Source organism: Eufriesea mexicana, unplaced genomic scaffold, assembly GCF_001483705.2.
Source record: "Eufriesea mexicana isolate 0111107269 unplaced genomic scaffold, ASM148370v2 scaffold1482, whole genome shotgun sequence".
NCBI lineage: Eukaryota > Metazoa > Arthropoda > Insecta > Hymenoptera > Apidae > Eufriesea > Eufriesea mexicana.
The window spans coordinates 1,748,212-1,759,313 of NW_016909634.1; the positions used below are offsets into that span (position 1 = coordinate 1,748,212).

Sequence of the window (11,102 nt, forward strand, 5' to 3'; positions counted from 1 at the left end):
GAATGATAAAATTACATATTTTATTCAATATTTTTAATATTTACATATTTTTTTCAATATTGGTTGTAAATCTAACATTAAAACGATTAAAAATTATTCACCGACCGCCTGAATCGCATTTTTGGATAGAACGAGGCTCGTTTCGAGTTTCAAGGACAGAACCAGTCCTAGGAATATCCAATTTCCAACGACTCGATAGCCCCTGGTCAAAGTCTAAATTTTCTCAGTCAAAGGATATTCGAGAGTGCACGAAGGAAAAAGGTAAATCGTTTTTAGCTTCGTAGATTCGTTCTAAATTTTTCTGTGCTTTTAGAAACGCTGCTCGTGGGAAATAATATTCATACGATGAAACGATAAACAATTATATTCCATAATAATTTAAATAATAATAAATTACTTTTGGAACTCAACTAAGTTATTATTGATTATAGTGAAGCATTTAAAATTTAGTTTCTGGACTAATACGTCTACATATATTTATGGTCCACCTAGGAAATTTGATATCAACTAAAAGTTGCAGTTTCATGTACTTGCTAGCTTTATAATTTTAGGTAGCTACGTCTGTTGAGAGAAATAAACAAATAAGAAACTTTTTTAATATTTATTTCATGCAAAAGTTTCTTTGAGCATTGCAAAATAGATAAAATGCCCCAAGAAGTTCTAGTTCCAAAAATTCATGGAATTGTTAATGGAATATGTGTAGAATAAGATAGAACTTAGATTGATTACAACAATCTCGCTGTAAATATTTTCTATTCGCACTGTTTAATTGGAAATGAATATCGTATGTGCGAAATTGAAGGAATTAAAATTTGGCTCATATTTTAAATAAATTTATTAGTTTTTCCACGAAATAAAACTTTGAAAAACAGGAACTTTTTATTAGTTTGCACTTCCGGAAATCAAGCAAACGGGACATGAATATGTACCCACGAATTTGCAATTCAAATGATATCGTGAATTTTGATCACGACGAATTTTAATACAAATTTTTATCAATCGTCTGTCACTCTCGAATTACAGTTTCAACGAGGAAATGGATTTATCGATCGTGAATAATCGTTTCTCACTTAGAGAATTTGGTACCCGTTCTCCAAGAATTTTTACCACAAACTCCTTAAGACTTTGAGAAGCGAAAAAATGAAAAAGAAATTTCGAATTTAAGAAATTGGCAAAGAATTCTTAAAAGCTTTAAATTTTTCTTAGAATTTATTGCATATTTGTTATAAATTTTGTGAATTACTCTGTAAAACATTTCATTGCTATTTATTCCATGTTTTCTTCAAATTTTGTAAATTAAAATGTAAAATGCTCGCTACGAAAGTATCAGAATTTGAAGTTAAATTTTCACCTAGAGAAGAATTTTTAAAAATTTTCTAAATATAAATTCAAGATTGTCAGTTTGATAAATATAGAAAATATTTACGTAGAATTCACGTGAAACATGGAAACTGATAATTCCATTTATTTTAATATTTTCAAATAATATAGAAATCCCATATATTTTGATATTTCAAAATTTCAAGAAATTGAAGGATTCTTTATTGTATAAAGATATCTACGAATATTATGTACGAATTAATTTTCTCTAAATTGCTAAAGAATATCAATTTCCTTAAGGTTTGAGAAAATATACCACTCGTTCTCTCATATTGCATGGAAAAAGACATTTCCAAACCGATTGCACCGCAACAAAAGAAATTCGCATAATCCTCGGATAAAATCGCTCGTTAAAAAGTTTTCCAACTGTTTTTCAATCTTCCAGATGCAAAGTATATTATAATTTTCTTTAAAAAAATATGGCTGATACGAATGTTTGTATTAATTTATCTTTTAAGCTGAAAAATGTGTCTGATAAATCAATTTGTCAAATTTTTATTGCAAAATGTCGGAATTTCGAGTAGATTATTGGACAAATATTAAATTATTTCACGAATTCGCGCTGCTTGGGACGGCCAATCAAATTGCAGCCCGGGTTCGGCTACAGGACTGGTAGTTAATTGGAACCCTCCACGATATTAAACTTTAAATTGCCATCGAAGCTGCAGTAACTTTGATTTTGCCAAACTTCGACCCACGAGACTTTACTAATTATGCTTCTTGCAACTATAGTGTTTAATGATTATACTATTTTCACGAATTAACGTAGCAGCTTTCCCTCTTTAAACTATTTTTAAACCATTATATCACGTATTTAATATTATAAATATTTGTTATTAACTTTCTCAATTAATGTACTTCTAATTAAAATATGTGGGAACGTTATCGTTAAAATTTAATAATTGTAATTACTATTATTTCAATAAAATCAAATAATTGCAATTGTTATTAGAATTTATAAACCTTTTCTTTTATTTGGTTCGCTGAATATTCCTCAATAACTATCGGTAATTAAAAATAATTAACGTTAATAAGGATTTCAAATTGGAATAATTACTGACATCAGAGGAAACATTAATGAACAGTTACAAATTAAATCCTTTTAATTAACGATATTCAGTAATCAGTAATTATTACAATTCGTTTCTAATACATTCACCTTTATTTTGGTATAGGAAATGTACTTAATGTCATGTCAAAAGTGTCACTCAGATTCAATAGGTTAACAATCTATTATATTTCAATTTTCCCGCATTGTATTTTAATTCGGTAATATTTGCGAAAAATATTTTCTTCGAAAGCTAAGTACAAATATTTTTGTTTCGTGTCAAATAGTATTTCCAATGCTCTTTAATAAAATTCCTTTCTAATAAATAAGTATGTTTAAAATGTTTCTGAAATCCTATTAATTCTTTTATTTATTATTACAATTCCATTAATTCTACTGTTCAAATGTCTTAAACATTCTCCCCAACCAGGCCTACATTTTGATATTCACGTCCAAGCAACGCAATAGAAAAATGTAAAGGACTCACAAGAATAACAGGTGGACGAAAACAGCATCACCAGTGGTTTCGAGGAACTACAGGAATCTCAAGGACTGATACTGTTTACTACGTCGCGTGTCACTGACCGCAGGAACCGACACAAAGTCTCGAAGCTCACTCTTAAATCGTCGCGTTTGGACTGAATGTTAAGCCACGAGGGTAGTCGCTTTCCTAAGACCGCATTGGAGTGGGGAGAGTGTCGTCATACGCTCTGACTTCCCCCACCACTGGGACCCCCTGAGGCGAATCCTTCGCACGAAAAATATTCCGACGTCATTTTCTGTCATTTCCAGTATTTGTATATAATTTTGGAACAGAATTATTTCATTTCCTGACGAATATTTAAAATAATTATTTTGTTTCTACCAAATATAGACATATATATATACACGATTTTACATTGAGATTTAATTATTAATTCTTTTCTTCGATACACCATTTTTGAAATATTCGAGGCTTTTATTTTCCAAATATTATGTACCAATGTCTCATTTATTATTTTATTTTAGCTTCCCTTCATACTCTGCTTCATCATAGTAACTGATACTGAACCAAATATTTTGCTTTTGTGAATGATTTTGTTTAAAAGAGGCTTCAAAGGGAGAACTAAAATGAACATTTCCGCGGATTACTCATTGCAAATTATTAATAGGATAGGGATTACACCTATCATAAACAATGTAATCGAATACTTCATTTTAACTATTTTAGTGTGTTTTCTTTGGCACAAGGGTTGGAACAGAATTTCGATGCCACTATACGTCCGTTGTTTTCAAAACTGTTATGCAACGATGAAATGTGATTTCAAAAAACGATTACTCGAAAGACCCAATTCCCAAAACCCTCCAGCTTTTTTTAAGTCGAACAACGAGAGTAAAACAAACACCCCCAACGTTCTGTGAAGAGAAACAAAGGAAAATGTCAACCCTGGACTTTCCAATCTTGTCAATTTTCCAACTTCACGCGAATTTCATCGTCAAGGAAATCATCGCCCTGAAAAGTATGTTCGTTCCGAAAGAATAAAACTTTGAAACTCACATCCTCGAAGGGGAAGAAATTTCTCAATTTGAAGAGAGGCTAACACGCGTGATGGGAGTTTGACGAAAGAAAAGTTGAAGTTTTTCGTGAGAATCTCATCTCTACCTCGATCGTATCGTTTAACGAGCTTCCGGTTTGAACGAAATTATCGATCCTTCGAGCACGACGAGGAAATACAGGGGAAAAGCAATAATTCCCAATTACGAACACAACCTTTTTTGTAGGGGAAGTTTCCAGTGGAAATACCCGTGGGTGTGAAAATTCATTTTTCCTACGACCGTTGTCCGCTTCTTGAGCCACCTCTTGGGATTTGACTCGACCTGGCCGTTTTAATTCATTTATCAGCGATTTCTATGCAAACCTCGATTTTCTCTCTCTCTTTATGCTGTAACGTGATGAAGCTAACTTTTTATTCACTCGATCGTGTCGACCTAATTAGATTAATCCCCGATTTCACGGTAATTCTTTGTTATCGACTAATTCGAAAATTCAGCTGAATCGTTGAAAATGGAAATAAATTTCACATTGAGAAATTTCAATCCTCAATCTTCGAATAAATTAACAATAACAAGTTCAATTTTTTAAAAATAAATTTCAAAATATTGTGTTTGAATTACAATATTACTTATTGGAGTAAAAATCGTTATATTTAGTCATGAAGTTCAAAATTTCTAAAATTTTGAAGTGTTCTTTTAAACAGCCAATTTAACAATTTATATTTATATATTATTATACTATATTTAATTAAATTATTATATTATATTTATATTTAACAATTTCAACAATTTCTCTGATGCTTTTGAAATCTCAATTTAAAATTTTGGTTACATAAATATTATATTTCTAATGTTAAGTATCTTTTTAAACATCCAATTGACAATTTTTAACTAAAAATTCTGATACATTTTAATTTCTCAACAAAATTCTACTACGTTCGATTTAATTTTTTTTTCGTTTATTATATTTATCGTTTATTATACTTGAAATCTTTTACTAAGGAATTTAAATAAATTTGAAGAAATGCATTTTAAGCGTACTTTAGAAGTTCGTGTAAAAAATTACGAGTATTTTCTTCCTCTTATTTTATTTTATTTTATTTTTTTTTTTTTTTACAGATCTCTAGATATTGCAATATTTATTCTCAGAGGTTCAAGGATAAAATACCAGAAATTTTTCCCAAGATTACACGTCAGTGACTAAGCGAGATATCTCTCGTTTCCTTTCGATGGGAACTGTCAGGCTGTTTAGAATAAACAAATTGTTTATTGCACGACGTACGAAGGTGTACAGATAAAGTCGATCGATATCAGTCATTGTCGATTGCACGAGGAGCTTCAATTGGCCGTGTTTAATCGTTGATGCTCGCTTCGTTCCACCGCGAAACGTGAAAAATTGCAAACGCTACCCGAAGCTCCAGGAACGATTTATTTTACCAAGCTCACGTGAAATGGGCGAGCTTCTAATTTCGGTGCAATAATCGTGAAGGTGCTTAATTCGATTCTACTATTTCCACTACTACCGCATCACATTTCCTTTCATAATTAGTACGTTTAAACTCTGAAACTAAATGATAAATCTGTTCTTAAAGCTTCGAATATCATTTATTCCTGGAATTATTAGACTCTTTTACACGAAATAGAAATTATTAGAGCAATTCGTGTGCAATTAGTAAGGCTGAATATTATAGAAATTGCAGAATTAAATATGAAGTTAAAAAACTTCGTATTGCAATATTAAATAAATAATATACAGAACGGTAATGATGTTAAAGTACGTGATGTTTCATGATGTAATTGGCTGGTTGAAGATCTAACCGATAATTTTTTAATTTAGGAATAACTTCTTTTATTTCTACTATTTTTCTCCTAAAATTATTTTTTTAATAATAAATTACACTTAAATTTTAAAATAAATTGTAATTCCCTCTGTAAAGCTTCGAACGTCATTTACTCAAGAAAATATTACATTTCTTTATGTGAGGTGTAAATTTGCACAAGAATTTATATGTAATTAGTAATATAAAATATTATAGGAGTTTAAACATTTCAACAATTTCCTAATTTTGATGCAATACGTGAATATGATTTTGGTCTAATAATACAGAAGCCTGCAGTACATTAATGAATATTCAAATAGTGTGTTCATAATCAGTAATTTATAACCATTGCAAATATTTCAATATCTCCTAACTTGTATAATTTGAATAACTCAAATTTCATTTAATAACAATAATAGTTTTGACCATCTACATAAGTCAATGCTAATTAAAATTCTAATTAACTCGAGTCAAATACATAGTGTCCAAAAAGAAAGTTTTCCAATTTCTCAACAAAATGGAGTTTCAACTATACAAACAGCTTTATACTGCATCCCGTGTTTTGTCAAAAAAGCTCGACTTTTGTTTTTGATTATTTAATCTCGGAATTTTTCCAGCTTCCTCCTTTGACATAGTAATCATTCCACGATTTCATTCAAAGGAACAGAACATATATATAATTAGCTTATTTTCCAGAACCAATGTTTTTTGTCACGTTATTTTAACAAAGCACCCGGAAAATTTTATTTTGCAAGTAATATTAATTAAGAAATTATATGCTGGACGCAAAATATTCATTTGTTAAAGTAGCATTCTAGCCTCCAGAAACAGCAACATTTTTATGAAGGTGTATTTTTTGATTAACATCAATGTTTAAAAAATTATTTTAGGTGGTCTTATGTGAACACATAATTAAGGACCTTTAAATTATATATCGACTTGCCAGAAATTGGTGACTATAAAAGTGCCCTAATAGTAGATCATGTGTATATGTATTATTTTAAAGTATTTAAAGTTTCACTATAAAAATATATCTTGAATTAAAACAATTAATTCAATAATGGTTCAATCCTTCGAAATTTGGCAGAAAATAGTTTTATTTCTTATTTTATAATATACACCAATATTACAAAAGATAGGTGATAAAATTGTTTCTTCCGAATTTTTGATTTAGTCTATAATTATTCACCCAAATTTAAAAAATCCTAAACCTTTAGTTGTAAGAAAATTCCCCAAAGTAAACTAAGTTTGTGTATTCTCCTACAAAGAAATTGCAATTTACAAATTTTAACGTTTTGCAATATTTAGATAAATTATATATTGTGAACCATATATTACATATTTGTGAATTGTATTATACTTACATATACAATAAAAAGGTATTAAAATACTTTCATTTCACATCAACTCACATAACATAAATTAATGAATTTTTAATTCTTGGCTTTTTAAATTCTTGACCAATAATGCTTTTACATATAAATGTCTTAATTTCGTAAATTTGCATTTCTAATTTCACAAAAATTATTCTATAATATTTAATTTAATTTAACCTTTATTTACTTTGTTCCATAATGAAATTCTTCAGCAACGAATTCTTCACCAACGTGAATAATTTTTCTCGACATCACCAGCATTTTTATTAAATTATTAAATTTCTCACATGGAAAGTTTTGCAAAGGTAAATCAATAATTCTTCAAACCTTCCTACTTCTTTCACGGTAGCTTCTTCCACTGCAACTTCTTAATTCGTTAACAAGACTTTTCGAAAGGGGAGTCTTGATTTCATATTTGCTTCGCGACACCTAACTTTTCCAAAGAGAATGATATAAAAATTAGTTTCGTAGAAGGGTCCATTTTTTCAGTATCGTCAAGTTTGCTCGGTTTTACGTAATGCAGCTCTCTAAATGGATAATTAACGTAAAACTTAAACGAGAATTCATTTGAACATCTAACGAGCTCCGCGTGGGTGTCATTAACGAATTTAACTGCTCTTCTGCGTCAGCTAAGCGATTAAGTCTTCGGAACAGCAGATCTACACAAGCTCATTTGATTTTTCCAATCCTTTAGAAAAAAGCTGATATGCTTAAACGAGTAAATCGATAGACTGAACTTGTTTTTCGAAACGAGGAAATTTTATTCCATCTACAATACACCATTCAACAAAATTTTATTGCAACTACAATACATTGTCGGATGAAATTCCATTATAACTTCGATATGCTTTCAGTATACAATTTTTTCCTATTTTATCATTGGAATATTATTAATTAGAGTGCAAAAAGTTTCAAAATTAATTTAAAATTATATAAACTGGAATGCAATATTATAGAAATGAAATAATAAATATTAACAATGCTGAGAATTCTGTAGAATTTGCTGAAAATGATACATGAGCCATTCACTGCAGAAATTGATTAACTCCACTTTTTGAAAAATCTTAAATTTAAGTGTCAAAGCACTTGGTATAGTCATAACTTTTTATATTTATAATAACTTTCCCTGATAATTAAGATTAACACCATTAAACGACAAAAATTTTGTGGCCACTGAATAATAAATAATTTATTTCAGAGGTCACTTTGATTAACTCCGTACTCTAATGTAAATCGTTGCAATAATGCAACTCAAATGCACTAGCAAGCCATGAATGATAACGGTGAATTTTTTAGTGCCGTCTTATCAGAATTTAAGTAAAATTTAGTAAAATTTAAATTTATTACTTTTTTCACTTGCCAAATCGATTAACTCTTCCAGTAACATAAAAATGGTAACATTACCAACGATTACCTTTTGGCTATTTTTTTTTATAAATTTTGTATACCGTTAGATGAAAGTTACATTTGTATTTATGCATTCTACGATATTTATTTCGATTTAAATTATAAAGGGAATTTTAAGAAACTATATACATTATTTCATTGCATTCCTCCACTTTTTGTTTTACAGAGTTAATCAATTTGTGCAGTGAACGGCTCATATAATGCTTCATGATCTTATTCATTTAGAAACAATAGAGTATTAAATATTGGGATTTAGACAATTTTTAGAATAATTTTCACATTTTTAGTAATTTTAATAATTGACAATTTGATATCTTATTTGATTTAAACCTTATTTTTATTTAAATTATCATTAAATTCTAATTCTTTAAGTAATGCTTCGAATATTAATCCATTTTTGAAATTTCTTTATTCTAAATTCCTTTATAGTACGAATGGAATTATATTTCTAAAATATAAATATGTAGAATGTGAAATTATAGTGGCAGAAATATACCCACAATTAATTCAATTCTATATTACAAAATTTCATATACGATTTTCTACTATTTGCAATAATAAAGGAAAATAAGATATAAAAATATGCCAGTATTAACTAACATAGTACAATATGATATATGTACTGCAACAAGTAGACAAAGAAGATGAACGATATGAAACTAGTGTTATTAGAACGAAACACGTTACACAATATGGTCGATTACGTAGAATTCGTTCCAACACGCGCAGAAAGCAGCTATAGGGTATTGCATAATTTAACGTCAGTCTTCCAGTCCATTGTTCTCTTTAGATTCTTTCTTGTGCAACCTTTTGCCCGTTTCATACCTCTGACTCGTTATTTCATGCTATTTCCTTTCTTCACCAAACATCGTTATTCTAACCTTAAAATGGGACAATATTCCACATAGAGTTAGAAATACATGCTTTCACTAATTTCTTCTGGTGTGTAACTGTTCTAACCTAGGAAAAGGAACTTTAAAATGAGATATATTTCAATTTAAAAATTCTCTCAAAATATTGTTTTCTCTGTACTTGTAATGATTGTACAGAAAATATTACTAGATTTAAATTGTCTATGAAATCTAGGGTCTAAAGTATGTAACTGCAAGTGCAATTTGTCAGATATACCTAGATGAATATAGTTTACATGCGAATACTGAATTAATTATAAGCCAATGTTACTAAATTTAAATAACAATGATATTGCTTAATAGAAACTTTATAATAAATTGTATTTCCCTAACGTGAGGTTTACCGAAATGTATGTCGATTGATAAATCTAGTTACCATCCATGTCATCTGAGGCTCTTGATTAGGTTAGGTCGATGATGTTCTGAGAGAGGTCACTGTCAGACTACATAGTTTGGGTTATGTGTATCAATATGCCATAGACAAAGCGGTTTGTCAGTTAGGTTAACTCCTTAATACCTTAATTACTAATAATAGTGACTAAGTTAATTACTAAGTATCAATTTACCAATTAATAACCAATAGTGACCAAATTAATTACTAATAATTGGAATTTGAAAATTACACGTCAATATGTGTATAACAATATTATACAATAGTTACTATACTATTGTATAATATTATACTGCTATATTGTCATGCTAACGTGAAACATTCCATTTGCAATAATTATTTGTTTTTAATTTTCATAACATGGTGAAAAATGATCAAGTAGGTCCATCCCAAAATTTCATTCACAGAGACTTAATTTTATGAAAGTTCATATATCTTCATACTATAATATATTTATTTTTGTACATATCTGACAGAAGTGGATTGTAAAATGACATGTATTATACGTCATCTGTGTATACAATAGAATGACATGTCTCATACAATTAGTGGTTTTCTCACAATTAGTTAACAAATATGAATTATGAGTCGTAAATGACTTTTGCTTTGCCCATAATTCTAGCAGTATCTTTTCTAGGTTAGAAATCATTTGAGACGGCAGATTGGATCGTTGATGTTCGGATGATAAGAGAATGGAAATTACGGTGTATTAGCATTTAATTAATTCAAATGACGCTATTGCGAGGATAATGGCGTGATGGAAGTAAATCTTTGGGTATTATACGCAATAAATTTAAAGTCTCCCTTGGCAAATAAGGAACGAATCGTTCTACAAATGGCTTAGACGTAATTGAAAAGATACAGATGTATGCATATCTTATCTGAGCAAGATTGTTCAGATTATATAATAATCTGAAGTTTTACATTATGTAATTATGTGCACAAAATTTTTTGTTTGATTTCATACCTTTCTGTAATTTTTGGCATTAGTTACTTGTAAATGAAAAATTGTTTATTGATTTGTAAAAATTTGTAGAAACTTTTTTCAGACAAACTTTTCAGTATCTACTCTTTCTACTGTTTTCATTTTAACTTTAATTTAGTTAATCCCTTTTTCATTCTCAGTTCTTAATTAATCAAGATTATTAATTTATAGAAATTTCTATAATTTTGTTTTTAATTAATCTTATATAACTTACAACATTTTTTATAGAATTCTTTTGGCTTCTAATATTT

The 11,102-nt window shown here is 29.0% G+C and overlaps 1 protein-coding gene across 7 annotated transcripts in view; it reads right to left on the reverse strand.

Moving 5' to 3' along the window:
* The window catches only part of dnc (phosphodiesterase dunce), a 368,500-nt gene that overhangs the window by 200,415 nt on the left and 156,983 nt on the right, over positions 1–11,102 (reverse strand). The window contains exon 1 of one of the 7 annotated variants that reach the window (XM_017901150.1): positions 2,916–3,052. The exons of the other annotated variants lie outside the window; for them this stretch is intronic. The gene's annotated coding sequence lies outside the window, so the exon portion shown is untranslated. Of the gene's footprint in view, positions 1–2,915; positions 3,053–11,102 lie in introns of those variants that run through there. 7 annotated transcript variants of the gene reach the window in all.